Source organism: Ceratotherium simum, chromosome 34 (genome assembly GCF_057802395.1).
Source record: "Ceratotherium simum simum isolate JZ-2026a chromosome 34, ASM5780239v1, whole genome shotgun sequence".
Classification (NCBI taxonomy): Eukaryota; Metazoa; Chordata; class Mammalia; order Perissodactyla; family Rhinocerotidae; genus Ceratotherium; species Ceratotherium simum.
Genome location: NC_141933.1, coordinates 17,055,915 through 17,073,077, shown reverse-complemented (window position 1 = coordinate 17,073,077; position 17,163 = coordinate 17,055,915). Strand labels below are relative to the sequence as shown.

Below are 17,163 nucleotides of genomic sequence, written 5' to 3'. Positions count from 1 at the left end.
TACCCCAAGACCAGGAATAATCCTTTCATCCCTGGTGGCAATGGAAATGGAGTGAGGAACTGAATTGGGCTGAGTGTTGTCTGAGAAGGATATGAATGAACAGTGTTTGAAAGATTAAGTGAATGAATGAAGGAATGAGTAATATATTCCTTTAGTCTTTTATTTGCATGTATTATTAGGATCATTCAATGGCCTGGCCCTGTGCTGGGAATTTTACATATATCACCTCACTTGAAGTCACATCATAACAAAACGGACTTCACTTCTTTCTCTCTCTTCCTTTTTTTCTTTCTTTCTTTTTTTTTTTTTTGTTGTTGTCGTTGCCGAGGAAGATTCGCCCTAAGCTAACATCCGTTGCCAATCCTCCTCTTTTTTTAGCTTGAGAAAGATTATCCCTGAGCTAACATCTGTGCTAGTCTTTCTCCACTTTGTACCTGGGACACTACCACAGCACGGCTGGTGAGTGGAGGAGGTCTGCACCCGGGACCCGAACCCACAAATCCAGGCTGCCAAAGCAGGGTACATGGAGCTTTAACCACTTGGCCACGGAGCTGGGCCCATCTTTCTCTTCCTTTTTAAAATATAACGATATTTTAAAAATAAAAAGTGAAGAAGTTTATAAGTTTAATGACTTTCTCTCCACACCCCCATGCCCAAGGATAAGCATTACAAGTTTGGTGTGAATCCTTCCTGAGATTTTTGGGTTTTTTTATTTTTTTCGGTGAGGAGGATTAGCCCTGAGCTAACATCCGTTGCCAATCCTCCTCTTTTTGCTGAGGAAGATTGGCCTTGGGCTAATATCTGTGCCCATCTTCCTCTACTTGATAGGTGGGACGCCTGCCACAGCATGGCTTGATGAGCGGTGCGTAGGTCCGCGCCAGGATCTGAACCAGTGAACCCAGGGCTGCCAAAGCGGAGCACACAAACCTCACCACTAGCCACCAGGCCAGACCCCCTTCCTGAGTTTTTTTGTGGATAAATAAAGAAAACGAGAAAAAGAGAGAGTGGGAGTGAAAGCAAGTTACATTTTTAAAGGAGCCACACTCCAAGTATTGTTCTGCAACTTGCTTTCCTCATTTGCTGATATGACATGAGCACATTTCCGTCAGACTATATATTTATCTCATTCTTTTTGGACTATGTATTGATCTGTAATATGAATCTACTCTGGTTTATTTAATTTTATTTCCAAATTTTTGCTATTGTAAACAGCGTTACAATGAACATCATTACCTTCTAAGTAATTCTGGAATCCCCAATTTATAGATGATGGAACTGAGGCTGAAGAGAGTTACATCTTTGTCTCTATGAAGTGTTGAGACTGGAATTCAAACGCAGGTGAGCCTGTTTCTTTTATACTGCAGGGCCAAATATAAACGAAGCTTCAGAAGCCCCAGAGTTCAGAATAACTTAAGCAAATTGAAAATACTCAGGTACTTGGCTTGCATGTGTGTGTGTGTGTGTGGATGGGTGGGTGGGTGTCAGTGTGTGTGTGCTGTGTCCCTTGTACTGGTTTTCCATAGCTCTTGAAAAATGTCCTCCAATATGTCATACATTTTATATGAATTCAAAATGATTAAATTGCTGTGGTAATTGTCATTATCCTACCAAGATTCCAGTTTAAGTGGACACATGATCAATTCTAACTTCTTCTCAAAAGTGCCTTTACCCACTGGATGAAAGCCTCCCTGAAAGGGCTGAATTTAATCTATTTTACAGCAAATTTTCCTAAAGGGGCAACTTAGACAAACATATTGGCCCTTAGTCCTCACTAAATGTTCAATTGAAGAGAATTGTTTCCTGTTGTATCACTACAGCGTTATCCCACTCTGTTTATTTCTCAGGATATTTTCAAGAACCAGATTGCCCAAGAAACATCAAAAGCAGATTTCATTTGCTATATTCCCCACCACTAAAGGCACATTCTTATCTAAAACTGACCATGTCATTTAGGGAACTACTGCTCTGCCTGGCATTACTGACATCAGAGTGAAGGAGCCCTCTACTGATGTATCGGGGACATGATTTTTCCTTTGTGAGGAATTTCTATTATTGCACAATATTTAAGTTGTACGAAAATGCATTTAAAATAATGTAACAAGCATTCATGTAGCCACCATCTAACTTTTGCAACTTGCTTTTTATTATTCAACATTTAATTTGAGAAATTTATCCACCAAGTGTTGTAGCACCAGTTTACTGAATTTTCTCTGATTTAATAATTTATATTTTTTCTATGATCAATGGTGCTGCTATGAATATTCTTTTGTGTGTATAAGTATAGTTATGTGTACACATATTCATACATATATTTATATGTGTATTATGTTGTGTATATATCCCTGTTTATGTGGTCAAAAATTTCTCTAGAATATGCACCAATGGAAATTCTGGACCATAGGGAGGCCATTTAATTTCACTAACTATTTCAAGTTTGTCTCCACATGATCATGCTAATTCATTTTCCCCCCAGAAATATGTGACTCCACATTCTCACCAAAACTTTGCATGTTAGACTAAGTGTAAAATTATATTTCAATGCAGTATTAATATAAATTATCTGATTACTAGTGAGTTGTGTGCATTTTCATATTTCTTTTGACCATTTAGATTTTTCCTTCTGTAATTATCCTGATTATATCTTTTGTGAATTTTCCCCTGGCATAATTTATAGAAATTATTTGCATGTACTGGATACTAATTCTTTGACATTTATATGTGTTGAAAACAAATTTTCCTGAGATAATATCCAGTCAGAATCTACTCTTTTCTTTTTTATAATGTTGGTATTTTTAATTTAGATATGGTTGAATTTTTAATGTTTTATGTTTTATGTATTCATATCTTCTTTAAATTTTTTCTGCATATCTAAGTCATAGATATTCTGCTATTTTACTCTCAAAGCTTTACAATTTAAATCTTCATTCCTTTTGGAATTAATTTTTGTACAATGTAAAGTAAGAATACAATATTATTCTTTATGTGTATGAACATTTATAGCAACACAGTTTAGTGGGCCATTTTTCATTGGTGTACATGTACTGTGTCCCTACATCAGGCTTCCATAGACTTACAGGCCTGTTTATGATTTCCTCTTCTCAACTCCATTGATCTGTCTGTCCACCCTCACACTGGTACCCCATTGTCTTTATTATTATTATCACTTTATAATAAGTTCTGTTATCTGGTAAGACAAGTTCCCACCTTGTTTTTCTTTAAAATTCTCTTAGCTATAATTAGCTCTTTTCTCTTCCATATAAATTTTATAAGTCTTTGAAGATGCACATAAAATTCTCTCAAGTATTTCATTGGAATTATATTGAATTTATAAATTCTTATGGGGAAAAAATATAATGTTTGTACAACTTGATCTTCAATGCTGATGGAAAATACTTTTTCCCTGCTTCTGAGGTTTCTTTCCTGCAAAGGGAGCTTAATTTGTGTAATCCTGTCTTTTCTTTCCCAATTTTATTCACTCAGTCCCTAGAAAGGTGGAGTGACATATCTGATTGTTAAATGTGAGAACCAACTGGCATGCCCTGCTCTGTCCTTATTCTCAGGACCAGCCTTCATGCTGAAGCCCTCATTCCCCTGCATTTCAGAGGCACTTCCCCACAATGTGCAAGAGGCACACCCCAGTCACTGCCACCAACACTGGATAGATAAGCCTGTCTGCTTATGGTGCTCATTAGAAGCAAGTAACTTGACTAATAAACTTAGTCTTCCCCTAGTGACTAAAGGTGATATTATGGTCTCCATATATACACTATCTTTGATCCATCAACTTGTTCAACTCCTGGGAAAATAAGAGAATACCTATTCACTGGAGCCTCCTTTGAGACCTCAGCAAACGTTTGTTTAATTTATGGATGGATTTGATTAGTGAAGGTGTATTTTTAAAAGCTATATGCATCTATTTTATCAGTGACATTTGTTCTCATTTTTTTCCTCAAACTTGACTTACTTGGGTATCAAGGTTACATTAGTCTCATGAAATGAGTTGGGGAATGTTTTCTTTTGCAACTTATAGGAAAAGATTGCATAATATTAGAATTAGTTGTTCCATAAATGTTTGGTAGAAATATCCTGCAACATAATTGGGTCTAGTGTCTGTCTGAGTAAATTTTTAAACAACAAGTCTAATCACTTAATCACACAAAAATATTTAAATATTTTGCATGCACACACACAGAGACACACACACTGACTACTATCGCTTTCTATCCTGTGAGTCTGATTTCTTTTTTAAAAAATAAATATTGAGAAAACACAAGTAACATTTATCAAATTATCCATATGATATAAAATGTCATGCTGCAACAAATACCATGTGTCAGTAACCCAGTACAAAATGGAAAAAAGTTTTATTATTGTTTTTACTATCCTGGGGAAATGAACTGGGGAAAGGAATGGACTTTATTCAATTATTTTTTCAAAATAAACCATAAGGCAAAAAGATGATGAATTGTTATTTCAAATCTAAGAATTTTTGCTTTATAAAGTATATCATAGACAAAATTAATAGAATATGAGAAAATCTTTGTCAAGTGAACAACTGATAAGAGATTCAAATCTTGGATAAACAAAGAACATCTAAAATCAACTCAATAGAAACACTGACAAAAAAATATAAACAGGCAATTTATAAAACAATACAATCCCATAGTGGGTGCACTAGTTTACATTCCCACCAGCAATGTATGAGAGTTCCCTTTTCTCCACATCCTATCCAACACTTGTTGTTTCCTGTCTTGTTAATGATAGCCATTCTGACACACGAGGTGATATCTCAGTGTGGTTTTAATTTGCATTTCCCTAATAATTAGTAATGAAAATATTTCCATGTGCTTGTTGGCCATCTGTATATCTTCTTTGGAAAAATGTCTGTTCAGATCTTTTGCCCATTTTTAACTGGGTTGTTTGTTTCTTTGTTGTTGAGATGTATGAGTTCTTTATATATTTTGGATATTAACCGTTCTCAGATATATGGTTTGCAAATATCTTCTCCCAATTGTTAGGTGGTCTTTTCATTTTGTTGATGGTTTCTTTTGCTTGTGCAGAAGCCTTTTGGTTTGATGTAGTCCCATTTGCTTATTTTTTCTTCTGTTTCCTTGCCCCATTAGATGTGGTAATTGAAAACATCCTGCTAATACCAATATCCAAGTGTATACTGCCTATTTTTTCTTCTATAAGTTTTATGGTTTCAAGTCTTTAATTCATTTTGAGTTAATTTTTGTGTATCGTGTAAGATAATGGTCTACTTTCATTCTTTTGCATGTGAGGATGTCCAATTTTTACAACATCATTTATGGAAGAGACTTTCCTTTCTCCATTGTATCTTCTTGGCATCTTTGTCAAAAATTAGCTGTTCATAGATGTATGGGTTTATTTCTGGGCTCTCAATTCTGTTCCATTGATCTGTTTGTCTGTTTTTGTGCCTGTTGTGTACCATGTTATTTTGATTACTATAACTTAGTAGTATATTTTGTAATCAGGATGTGTGATACCTCCAGCTTTGTTCTTTTTTCTCAAGATTGCCTTGGATATTTGGGGTCTTTTGTTGTTCCATATAAATTTTAAGATTCTTTGTTCTATTTCTGTGAAAAATGTCATGGGAACTTTGATAGGGATTGCATTGAATCTGTAGATTGCTTTAGGAAGTATGGACATTTTGACTGTGTTATTTCTTCCAATCCAAGAGCACACAATACCTTTCCACTTCGTGTCATTTTCAATTTCTTTCCACAATGTTTTATAGTTTTCAGTGTACAGGTCTTTCACATCTTTGGCTAAATTTATTCCTAGGTATTTTATTCTTTTTGTTGCAATTGTAAATGGGATTGTATTTTTAATTTCTCTTTCTGCTATTTTGTTGTTAGAGTATAGTAACGCAACTGATTTTTGTATGTTGATTTTGTATCCTGAAACTTTACTGTATTCATTCACTACTTCTAACAGATTTTGGGTGGATTCTTTAGGGTTTTCTATATATAAAATGATGTCATCTGCAAGTAGGGACATTTTTACTTCTTCCTTTCCAATTTGGTTACTATTTAATTCTCTTTCTTGCCTGATTGCACTGGCTAGGACTTCCAATAATATGTTAAATGAGAGTGACAAAAAGAGTCATCCTTGTCTGGTTCCTGTTCTTAAAGGAATAGCTTTCAGTTTTTCACCAATGTTATTAGCTGTGGGTTTGTCATCTATGGCCCTTATTATGTTGAGGTACTTTCCTTCTGTACCCATTTTTTTCAGAGTTTTTATCATAGATCAAGGCTATATCTTGTCAAATGCTTTCTCTGCATATATTGAGATGATCATGTGATTTTTATTCTTCATTTTGTTAATGTGGTGTATCATGTTGATTCATTCGTGGATGTTGAACCATTCCTGCATCCCTGGACTAAATCCCACTTGATCATGATGTGTGATCTTTTTAATGTATTGTTATATTGAATTTGCTAGTATTGTGTGGAGGATTTTTGCATCTATGTTCATTAATGATATTGGCCTGTAATTTTCTTTTTTTGTGTTGTCCTTGCCTGGTTTTGATATCAGGGTATTCTTCAAAAAACTAGGAAGAGAACTACCATATGATACAGCTATTCCATTGCTTGGTATTTATTGAAACAACCTGAAAACACAAATGCATAAAGATACATTCATCCCTATGTTTATTGCAGCATTATTCACAATAGCCAAGACTTGGAAATAGCCTAAGTGCCCATCAAGGGATGAATGGATAAAGAAGATGTGGTATATATACAGGATGGAATACTACTCAGCTATAAAAAAAAAAAAAGATGAAATCTTGCCATTTGTGACAACATGAACGGACCTTGAGGGTAATATGATAAGTGAAATAGATGGAGAAAGTCAAATACTATATAATCTCACTCATAAGTAGAAGATAAAAGCAACAACAACAGCGAACACATAGATTCAAAGATTAGATTGACAGTTACTAGAGAGGAAAGGTGGAGGGAGGAGGGTAAAAGGTGACAGGGAACATGTGTACAGTGATGGATGGTAATTAGTCTTAGGGTTCTGAACATGATGTACTCTACACAGACATCAAAATGTAATGATGTACACCCGAAATTTATATAATGTTATAAACCAATGTTACCTCGATATAAATAAATAAATAATAAATACAATAGGATCCCAAAATTCTAAGAACATGAGACAGTGATTGTATTTACCTGTAATTAAAAGGAAAAAACAAATAAAAATGAGATACTGCTTTCCACCTATTTTCCTGGCTAAAAAATATTAGGAAAATACTGATGTTCACAAGGAACTTAGGATACAGAAACCTCCATCTGAAGTTTGGTACCTGAGGGTTACTGTAAATATTCAATAAGATTACCTTTCAACATTTTATGAAAAGAAGTTATTCTTGTCAATTTGCTGCTTTCCTGTTTAACCTGAGGTACAACTCAAGGGTCACAAGGATATATGAGCTTATTTTACAGAACAAAGAGAGTACTTTCAAGGATCACCAGATAACCAGCCCCCAGCTGTGGTTGATGCCCAGAAATGAGGTTGCCCAGGGGCTTATCAGGAGTGAAAGAAAGAAGGATTACCCCTTTGTTTCTCTGAAACTCCCTCTGCCAGACCCCTTATCTCTATAAAACCTCCTGCTTTCTTCTCTTTTTAAGGCAGATTTGAGTGGGTCCATACTCCTGTTTTCTTGTTTTGGCCAGTTGGAATAAACCTTTCTCCATCTCCAAGCACCAACATCTCAATGTTTGGCTTCCTGTGCATTGGGCACATGAACTTGAGATCAAGAGGTTTGGTATCAATTTTGGTGAGCCAGCCAGGAGTCTTGTGCCTGCGGCTGGATGGCCCCAGTGAGGGTTGAGGTGGTTAGTTGATCCCAGCAGCTGCCAAGGTGTCTTCGCCCAGGAGACTTCCCCTGTGGCTCCCCCCTTCCAGCTGGCATCAGCCGCCCTCAGCACAATGATTGCTTGGAGTGGAGAAACATGTTGGACCTTGGCCTACTGTTTGTCCTTGTTTGGATGTGTTTGTCTTATATGTGAGTACTTTCAGCTTTGTGTTTACTGGGTGAGTCACTACAACATGTACAGTCATCAATTCTCTGTATCTCTGTTTGCATTTTGTGTGGTTAGAAAGGAGGGACCCTCATTTGGGAGACATCCAGGGGATTGTTGGACTTCACCTTCTGTTTTTGTCCTGCAGGAGTAGGATTTTGGCTTTGTGTGGGTACATTTGTCTTGTGTATTAGTCAGCTGTGGGGAACACTAATTCAATCCCTACCTGTAGCCTCCTGGGCTACAGTCTCCAAAACTGGGCAACTTTTAGCTACAAGCCCATGAAAAAGAAAAAAGATACTGTTTTATAACACCACATGGCCACAATACTCTTTACAGATCCTTAAATTGGAAAAACTTCTAAATTGTAAAAATAATTAGAAAGCTCTTGTAATGACTAGTCTTAAGAACTTAATCAGATTTGAGGTCTCAGTTTCCTCTCATTGTCTTATAGATGCTAATGAAAGCTACCAGCCTACCCAGAGTAAATTGGTCTAGAGTTGAACTGTGCACTTGTAAAGATGGACTTTATTGAATACTTTGTGCAGACTTTTTAAAGGTACAATACATTGTCCTGAAGTTTTAGAACATAAAAATCTTTTGATTCACTTCTTAAGTTAAAATCTCCCTGATATAAAGAAGCAATTGGAAAAATGTTGCTGAAAGTGTGGGTCAAAGTCTCTTGTCATTCAGACTGTAATCCAGTTCTGTGGGGAACTGAAAACAACCATCTTTGCTTGCAAATCCCTGCAAGGCCAGAGGTGTGGATCTAGAAAGTGGTTCAAAGTTCACTTGTCCTTTTGCCAATCCCAAAGACTCACCTGTTCCTCTAAAAATTTCTCATAGGTACTGGGACTTATGAGGCAAATATGCCCAAGAAACTCATCTTGGAGAAAACTTGAATGCTTTCTCTGTGCCTTTGTGATGTAGATTCTCTGCTCTCGTGTTCTCTAGGACCTGAGAGCCATTATTTAAAATGACTGAGACTTGTTGATGAAGTCCTAATGAAAGCTATGATTAGATATATAAGATTGGATGGAATTAAGTGATTACACGTCTTTTGCATGATTGTGTGATAAATTGTATTGTGGGGATAGACATTGTGTCTCACTAGGGGAAACCTTCCCCCAGTATTAATATTGTAAAACAGCACATAAATCTGCCCTCAGACAATGTTAATTAAACATGCTAAAGGAAGTCAATAGGGTTGCCTGAGCCCATACAATGTGAGAATTTTTTTGTTGTTTTTTGCTGAGGAAGATTTGCCCTGAGCTAACATCTGTTGCCAATCCTCCTCTTTTTGCTTAAGATTCACCCTGAGCTAACATCTGTGCCAGTCTTCCTCTATTTTGTATGTGGGTTGCTGCCACAGAATGGCTGATGAGTGGGGAAGGTCCGCACCCGGGATCCAGACCAGCAAACCCAGGCTGCTGAAGCAGAGTGCGCCAAACTTAACCACTAGGCCACAGGGCTGGCTCCACAGTGTGAGACATTTTTCTACCTCTATATGGTATGGCCAAAATTAAGAGCTCTATTTGATTTCTTAAAGTAATATATAAATTATTTCTAAATGTAATAGAAACTAACCCAAAAGTCTGTCAAGTTAACATGGTATGAAATCATCTTTGTAAATGAAAGTGTGTTTAATTTTGTTTGTTTGATTGAAATAGGCATGTCCTCAGAGTTATCAGCATTGAATATGACACAGATATGCAGCCTGGGTTTACTAGTAAAATAAGCTCATGTTATCCCTGTTACAAATTTATCAGCAAAATAATAACTTAAAATGATAAGCTGATTTTGTCTAATGTCTCATGAAGTTTTTGTAGGGAATCTAAGCATAATTATTGGACACAAGTAAACTAAATAGATGTAAGTAAGATAAAAGTTTTTGGGTGAAGTTTTTAACAATAATTATATGTTATGGTGTATGTACCAAACTTAAAAACCTTTTGGTAACTTGAAACTTTTAAGTTTTGCTAGGTCAAATTAAATGATTGAAAATTTATTGAATACCTAGATAATTTCCAAATAAAAAATATTAGACATTAATTACTAAATATAGGTTTGTCTACCTTTGGCTTATTACACAGAAACCAAAAAACATTTGGGTCAATTAGTAAAAATGTCTTGTGTTTAATTCAAAACACTGTACTATGAAGTAGCATGTTTCTAGAAATTGTAAAAAGTATTTATAAATTTACCGAGCCACAGGATGCTAATATAAAAGATGGTTTATAATTGCTTACTTCTTAGTTTTCAGCAAAATTTAAGGTTTCTAAGGGTTAAAAATTCTAATTAATATATGTGAATAAAGCTAGTAAAATTAGTAGGGGACACATCATTGTATTCAAGGAAAGTAAGATGTATCTTTTCAGTAAAAAGGTATTAAGAAATGAAGATATTTTTGTTTATTAAAAAAAGGTTATAGAAGGTTTATGGAAGAAAAGCTCTGAGACAGGAATTTTGTGCATGGTCAAGTTGGCTACGATTAAAATTCATTCAATTAACTTAATGAATTTTAATATCAAAAGCTGGTACAAAATCAGAATTTGGTGGTTTTTTAAGGATAATTTTCTTAAACTTTTAGTCTACTCTTGATAAAGTGATTCTGAAATATTTTTCTTTGAGTAGTCTACCAGAAGTGTATGGATTTTATGTTTTAGCAAAGTTAATTTCCTGTACTGTTTTTATGAGGTCTTTAATAACAGGACAGCTATTTAATTTTGTGCATTTGCCTGGAAATCTTTAATTGCCACCATGGCTAAATGGATAACTAAAAATTGTTTCATATGAACCAATGATATTGTGTGGGTAAATGTTATTGATATAAGTGTTTTATCTGTCCTGGTTATACTATACTAGTCATTATACTAGTTCTGCTTGTGTAAATATGTTTCATCTTCAGAGAGATTCATGGAAAGGACTCTGACATTTATTGTAGAATACAGATTTTGGATAAACTTTCAGATCATAAAACTGAACTGGGTAAGAAATTAAAGAACTCTTAACAGAGAAACTGATGACTTCATGAAACTGCTAAAAAAAAAGATTGAAAATTGATTAAATGGGACTAACTGAACTGATGAGGATGATTATAATTTTTATAACTTTCATTTGAGATATTGTTTATTATTACTGTTTTATTTTCTCCAGATTTAAGGAAATCTTTTTCTCTTTTCTCTTAAGCTAACTATGACTTATAGTAATTTGGTAAATTATACCTTTGTAAGCAGAACTGAAATGTTTATCTTTTTCTCTCTACCTGATCCCTTCAGAATTTGGAAACTCTTAGTGAGTAAATATTCTTGTTTTCATGACAATATAGTCATTTGCATAAGTTCAATAAGGATCTGTTCTACAAGATTAGAAACATTGGTTATATTACCAAGGCTTTATCTGGAATGTCTTATTTGAGAAAAACATGTGAGCTCGAATATGACAAGGCAGCTAAGGGACAGAGGTTGACTTTATGAAATAAAGCCACTTGGAAATATTGGCCTGGTCCCTTGCTTACAAGGTGCCCAGAAACCTTACCAGGTGAGTAAAGAAGGTCACTTCTCTGGCAGGTGAAAGGAACCTCAGGATATCTTGCGGAACCTCAAAAGAAGAGAGGAATTCACCCAAATCTATAGGTATTGCAGGCAGAGTCTGACGACAAGTCCTGGGCTTTGCTTGGCCTTGCCTCGAGAGGCCTTTAAAGTTCAATCTGAGATTCCTTATAAAAAGTTCCAGAAAAACAGATTTAAAAGAGCCTATATGATCAATTGCTGTTCTTGCTATACTTATGTAAATAATTAGGCCAAGTTAACCAATTAGTCTTAATTTGGCTATCTTTGGTAAAAATGAGGGTGACATTAGAGAGAGAAATTATGTATCAGTAGAAACTATAATACACACTTGTGGATATTAGATTCTAGTAGATTGTCTTTGAGGTTTTTGTTTGCTATCTATGAACTGGCTATTATGCTTCCTTGTTGACTTTGACCCTCAAACCTTGAAGGATACTTGGATTATTAGAATTTCCCAAGAATTCTAATAATGCAAGTTGCAAAATATAACCTAGTACCTGAGAGTATTTTCTATCTCAGGTTGAAAAATTCATTCCTCAGTTTCCCCATCTTTGCCCCCTTTAGGAAGGAAGTAGCCAGAATGATCTATGCCCTGCTTCCTACAGAAATGAGGAAGGGAAAAAAGACAGTGGGGATTGAAGCCAGGTACCTGAGGGTTACTGTAAATATTCAGTAAGATTACTTTTCAACTTTGTTATGAAAAGAAGCTAATCTTGTCAATTTTCTATTTTCCTGTTTAATCTAAGGGGTAACTCAAAGATCACAAAGATTTATGAGCTTGTTTTACACAAGAAAGAGAATGCCTTCAAGGATCACCAGATAACCAGTCTGAAGCTGCAGTTGTCAGAAGTCAGACTGCCTAGGGGCTTATTGGGAGTGGAAAAAACACAGACTACCACTTTGTTTCTCCTAAACTCCTTCTGCTACACCGCTTAGCTCTATAAAACCCCCTACTTTCTTCTCTTATTAAGGCAGATTTCAGTGAAACCAAGCTCCTGCCTTCTTGTTTTCACCAATTTGAATAAATTTTTCTCCATCTCCAAAAACTGAAGTCTCAGTGTTTGGCTTACTCTGCATTGGGCATATGAATTTGAGATTAAGAGATTCAGTATCATATTCACAATTAGTAAAAGTATCTACTGGTGCATCCATTATGGAAAGAGATCTGGAAAAACTTGGTCAAGTTAAATGTGTGCATACCCGTAGAGTCAAAAATGTCCCTAGGAGTATACCAAAAGAAATTTTTCACAGAGTTATTTCTAGTAAGAAAAGTTGTAGGCAATCTGCTAGAAAATCACTGGGAAAGCACATAGGTAAATTATGATAGATGGACAACATAGAGCATGCTACTCAATGTGTGGTCCATGGACCAGCAACACTCCTTGGACCCTCTGTTTGTACTCTACAATGAGATAACTACTGAAAGTGAGAGTGAGCATGAAACAATTACAGAATTTTGACAATGCTGGGAATTTTTTATTGCTTTTTAAAAAATTATTGAGACACTACATACTGACAATTCTGCAAAGAAAATTATTTTTTACCATACATATTTTGACAAACAATTCTATAAAGGACTCTACATGTCCATGAGTCAATCATGACAGAGAAGAGACTAAGGAAAGGAAAAGGATAAAATGAAATTACAGAGATAAGTGGGAGCAAGGTCATATAGCACTCTATAGGAAGGCATGAATTCAGATTTAATAATTAGTATTTAAGCAAATTGGGGTTTCTAATTAAAACACAGGGAGCATAAAAGAAAGCATAATTAAATAAAAGTATATTCTTATATGTGCCCTAATATATTTATGAAATGCAAATGACTTTGCACCCTGAGAACACAGCTATTGGTCCATGGCAATTCCCTCAAACTAAGATGAAATTATCTAAGTCAGGTATCAAGGTTTTAAATGCCAAGACAATAATCTCATAGAAAATATTCTCTGACTCCACTATGAAATCAAATATTATACCATTTATAATTCCAGAGTTAAAGGATCACAAGGGTCTTAGCTTTCTTTGCTCTTTTTTCTTTGCACTTTTTCAGCTGATATTTAATCTTTGTTATCCATGAAACAAAACAATGGCACTGAAATATCTGAGTTCATTCTCCTGGGATTTGCTGGCCAACACAAATCTTACCATATCCTCTTCATAGTATTTCTAGTGATCTGTGTGGCCACCCTAGTGGGTAATATTGGCATCATCCTACTCATCAAGACTGATTGTAGCCTTCACACCCCTATGTACTTTACCTTCAACACTTGGTTTTGTTGATCTCTGCTACACCTCTGTTATCACTCTCAAGATGCTGCAAAACTTTGTTGGGAAAAAGCATTCAATCTCATTCACAGGATGTATCGTGCAATGACTAGTCTATGGTGCTTTTGTAACAAGTCAATGCTACATCCTGGCTGCTTTGGCAGTGTACTGTCATATGGCCATCTGTAACCCTCTCTGTAACTATCCAATACTCATGACTTAGAGAGCCTGCATTCAGCCCTTAATTTGTTCATACTTCATGGGTTTTCTAAATGCCTCTGTAAATATAAGTTTTAGTTTCTCACTGAACTTTTGCAAATCCAATACAAATAACCACTTTTTCTGGTTGAACCCCCAATTCTTGCCCTATCATGCTCTAATATTTACTTAAGTCTCATACTACTAACAGTCTTTGTGGGGTTTAACTTGACATTCACTATGTTGGTTGTCATCTTTTCCTACATATACATCCTGGCTGCCATCCTGAAGATGTCTTCTGCTGCAGAGAGGAAAAGAACATTCTCCACATGTGCCTCCCATCTGACAGCAGTAACGTTTTTCTATGGGACATTTTCTTACATGTATCTGCACCGTTGTAGCACAGAGCCTCAAGAGCAAGAAAAACTGTCTTCTGTGTTTAGTGGTATTATTATTCCTGTGTAACACCCCCTCATCTACAGCCTGAGAAACCATGTGTAAGAAGCCCTAAAAGGAGTTGGATAGAAGTATTTCTACTTTGAACCTCGATTTCTAACTCAACATGATTCAACAAGCAAACCAACAGTTCTCATTTATATTTCAACAGCAGAAGGTGTAGCAGATGTTTATGAGATACAAAAGCATTCCTTAATTATGTCAATAACATCTGAAGGATATTGAAAAACATCTTAAATATTAAATAAATAAGCTTCTAATTCATGTGTTTCTGAAAGAGAAAACATCTGATAAGAAGATCTTTGATATTGCTTTTACACATTTTGAGGGAACCTTTTTTCAAATACCTGCCTTTAAAAAAAAGAAAAGGAAAAGGGAGTGTATGATAAATGTTGTTAAGTGCCCCTAACAACTATAATATAAAGACTCACCAGGACAAGAATCTTTTCTTGTCTTCCTTAGAGAGGTACTGTTACTCTTGCTATTACCCTATAGCAAAGCTCTTTTAGTATTGTAAAAAATAATTGAAAGGGCAATTTATTTGGAGAAAATGTGAGGAAAGGAAGATAAAAGAAAGAACAGGTGAATGAATATTCATACATATTCAGACTTTAGGATCAATCTCTCTCCTTTCCACATAGGGTGTCTAACCAACTGGGAAACTGACAAAGGAATCAGGCAAATATAGAACATATAAGTTTATCACTGATAAGGTTGTAGTTGAAATAGAACTTGAATCTCCAGTTATACTCACTTGCAGGTGTACACATTAGGAAAACAATATCCAATGCGGAGTGTGGTGCTACAGAACAGACTCATTTACCCAGAATTGATGCCTTATTCCTCTCAATCTCCATGAGTGAGGAGAGATGGAGGAATCCAGGTTAAACAATAGACATCATAACTGGGACAGTACATGAGTGTTCTATCCACTTGGTGTCTTGACATGAGTACAGCCATGTTTGGCCGTTCCATTAACCTACAGCCACCAGCACACAAAGAAATATAAAGCTGCCTTCTGTGTGGTGGGAACTGGCCTTTTTCCCAGGAACTGGCCTTTCTCCCACAGAGATAGTTTCAATTTGTAATATTTCAAGGTCCTTTGGCCATCACATTCCTGGGCAGACTGGCCATCTGTGCTGGGCTGGGGTGATAATCAGGGAAAACAATGCACGTACACAACTCCTGGGCTGGGACGATAGCCAGGAGGCTCAGTGCACGTATGCCACTGATAACCATTTGTGCATGGGAACATTGAATGGTTGCTCTATAAACTCTGTAACTATTTACTCTTGAAACTACCGATGCTATGTAAACTGCTGGAGATTGAGGCCTGGTGAGAGTCTCATCTGTGGAGGGAATGCCCTGCCCAGGACCTGTGATGATTGGATTCCTGCCCAGCTGTGTCAATTGAAGGGACTCTTGCTGGCAGTGGGGCATGGATGTTGTGAGTAACCAATCTGACTTGTTCTTTTTTCACTCAACCTGGTGTTTCTCTTTCCAGTTAATGTCATTTCCCTTCAGTCAATCTGGTGTTTCCCTTTCCAATCGATCTGATGTTTTTCCCTCTTATTTAATGACCTATTCGAATCTGCCACTATCTCAGTTGATCTGGTGTTTCCCTTTCCGATCGGGCTGATGTTTTTCCCTCTTATTATTTGACCTATTCAGATCTGTTTGCAGACTACCGCCTTTACTCTCCTCTATACAATAAAATATACCTTTAGTCCATTTGTTTGGAGTGGAAAGTTTCTTTTACATCTCCGATCGAATCCTTGAACCTCTCATAACACTTGGGTAAAAGGATTCAAGCACACACTCATTCTGTGGACAGGCAGTGTTAACAAAAAGGCTGAGATTACATGTTATATTTCTTCTTTCAATTTCATTAATCAGTTAAACCATAGGAAGTTGCGAGTGGGAGGATTGACAGGATGGGGGCTTACTGCCTTTCTGAACATTTCCAGAAGTTCCAAATCTATGGGCTGAGGCAGGAACACTGTGATATGGAGCCAAGCATAACCCAAACCATACCAAGAGAAAATAGATCACACCAGCCTTTGCAGCAAGGTGCATTGAAGGACAGGAATCCCCAAATTAGGAAATTTTGATCTTACTTAGGGTTGCTGGTGACATGTCCATATTTCCTTCTGTAAAAAGAAACCTCACTTTCACTCTAGAATGTAAGCAAATCTTCCCCAAAGAGGGAAGGAGAGGTCTTTATCTTTACTACCCCGAACCTTCTCTGGAGAGGGAGACATCTCTAAGTTTTATTATCCTGATATGTCTCCTTATACAGACATTCTTAAATGTAGTGGCTGTAAATGCCTTGCACATAAGAATTGTTCTATGCAGAAATATTCATGGAAAATCTATATATTAAATAATATTGCCTCAATATTCAAAAAGTGAAAAAAACAGGAAATACACAGACAAAAGAAACATAGAAGTCATAAACATTAATTACCTCTTTGAATTCATGACAGATCAGGTTGATAAAAAAATTTAAAAATAAAGTTACGGAAGAACTATTTGACATAATTAATGAGAATAAATCATATACAGAAACTCTATATTGTTAAAGTCCACCAATCAAACACATCTGGAGTCAAAAT

At 36.0% G+C, this 17,163-nt stretch overlaps 1 pseudogene; it reads left to right on the top strand.

Moving 5' to 3' along the window:
- Positions 1-13,702: 13,702 nt before the first annotated feature.
- On the top strand, positions 13,703-14,593 carry LOC106799999 (olfactory receptor 5AK3-like; annotated as a pseudogene).
- The last annotated feature ends 2,570 nt before the right edge of the window (positions 14,594-17,163 follow it).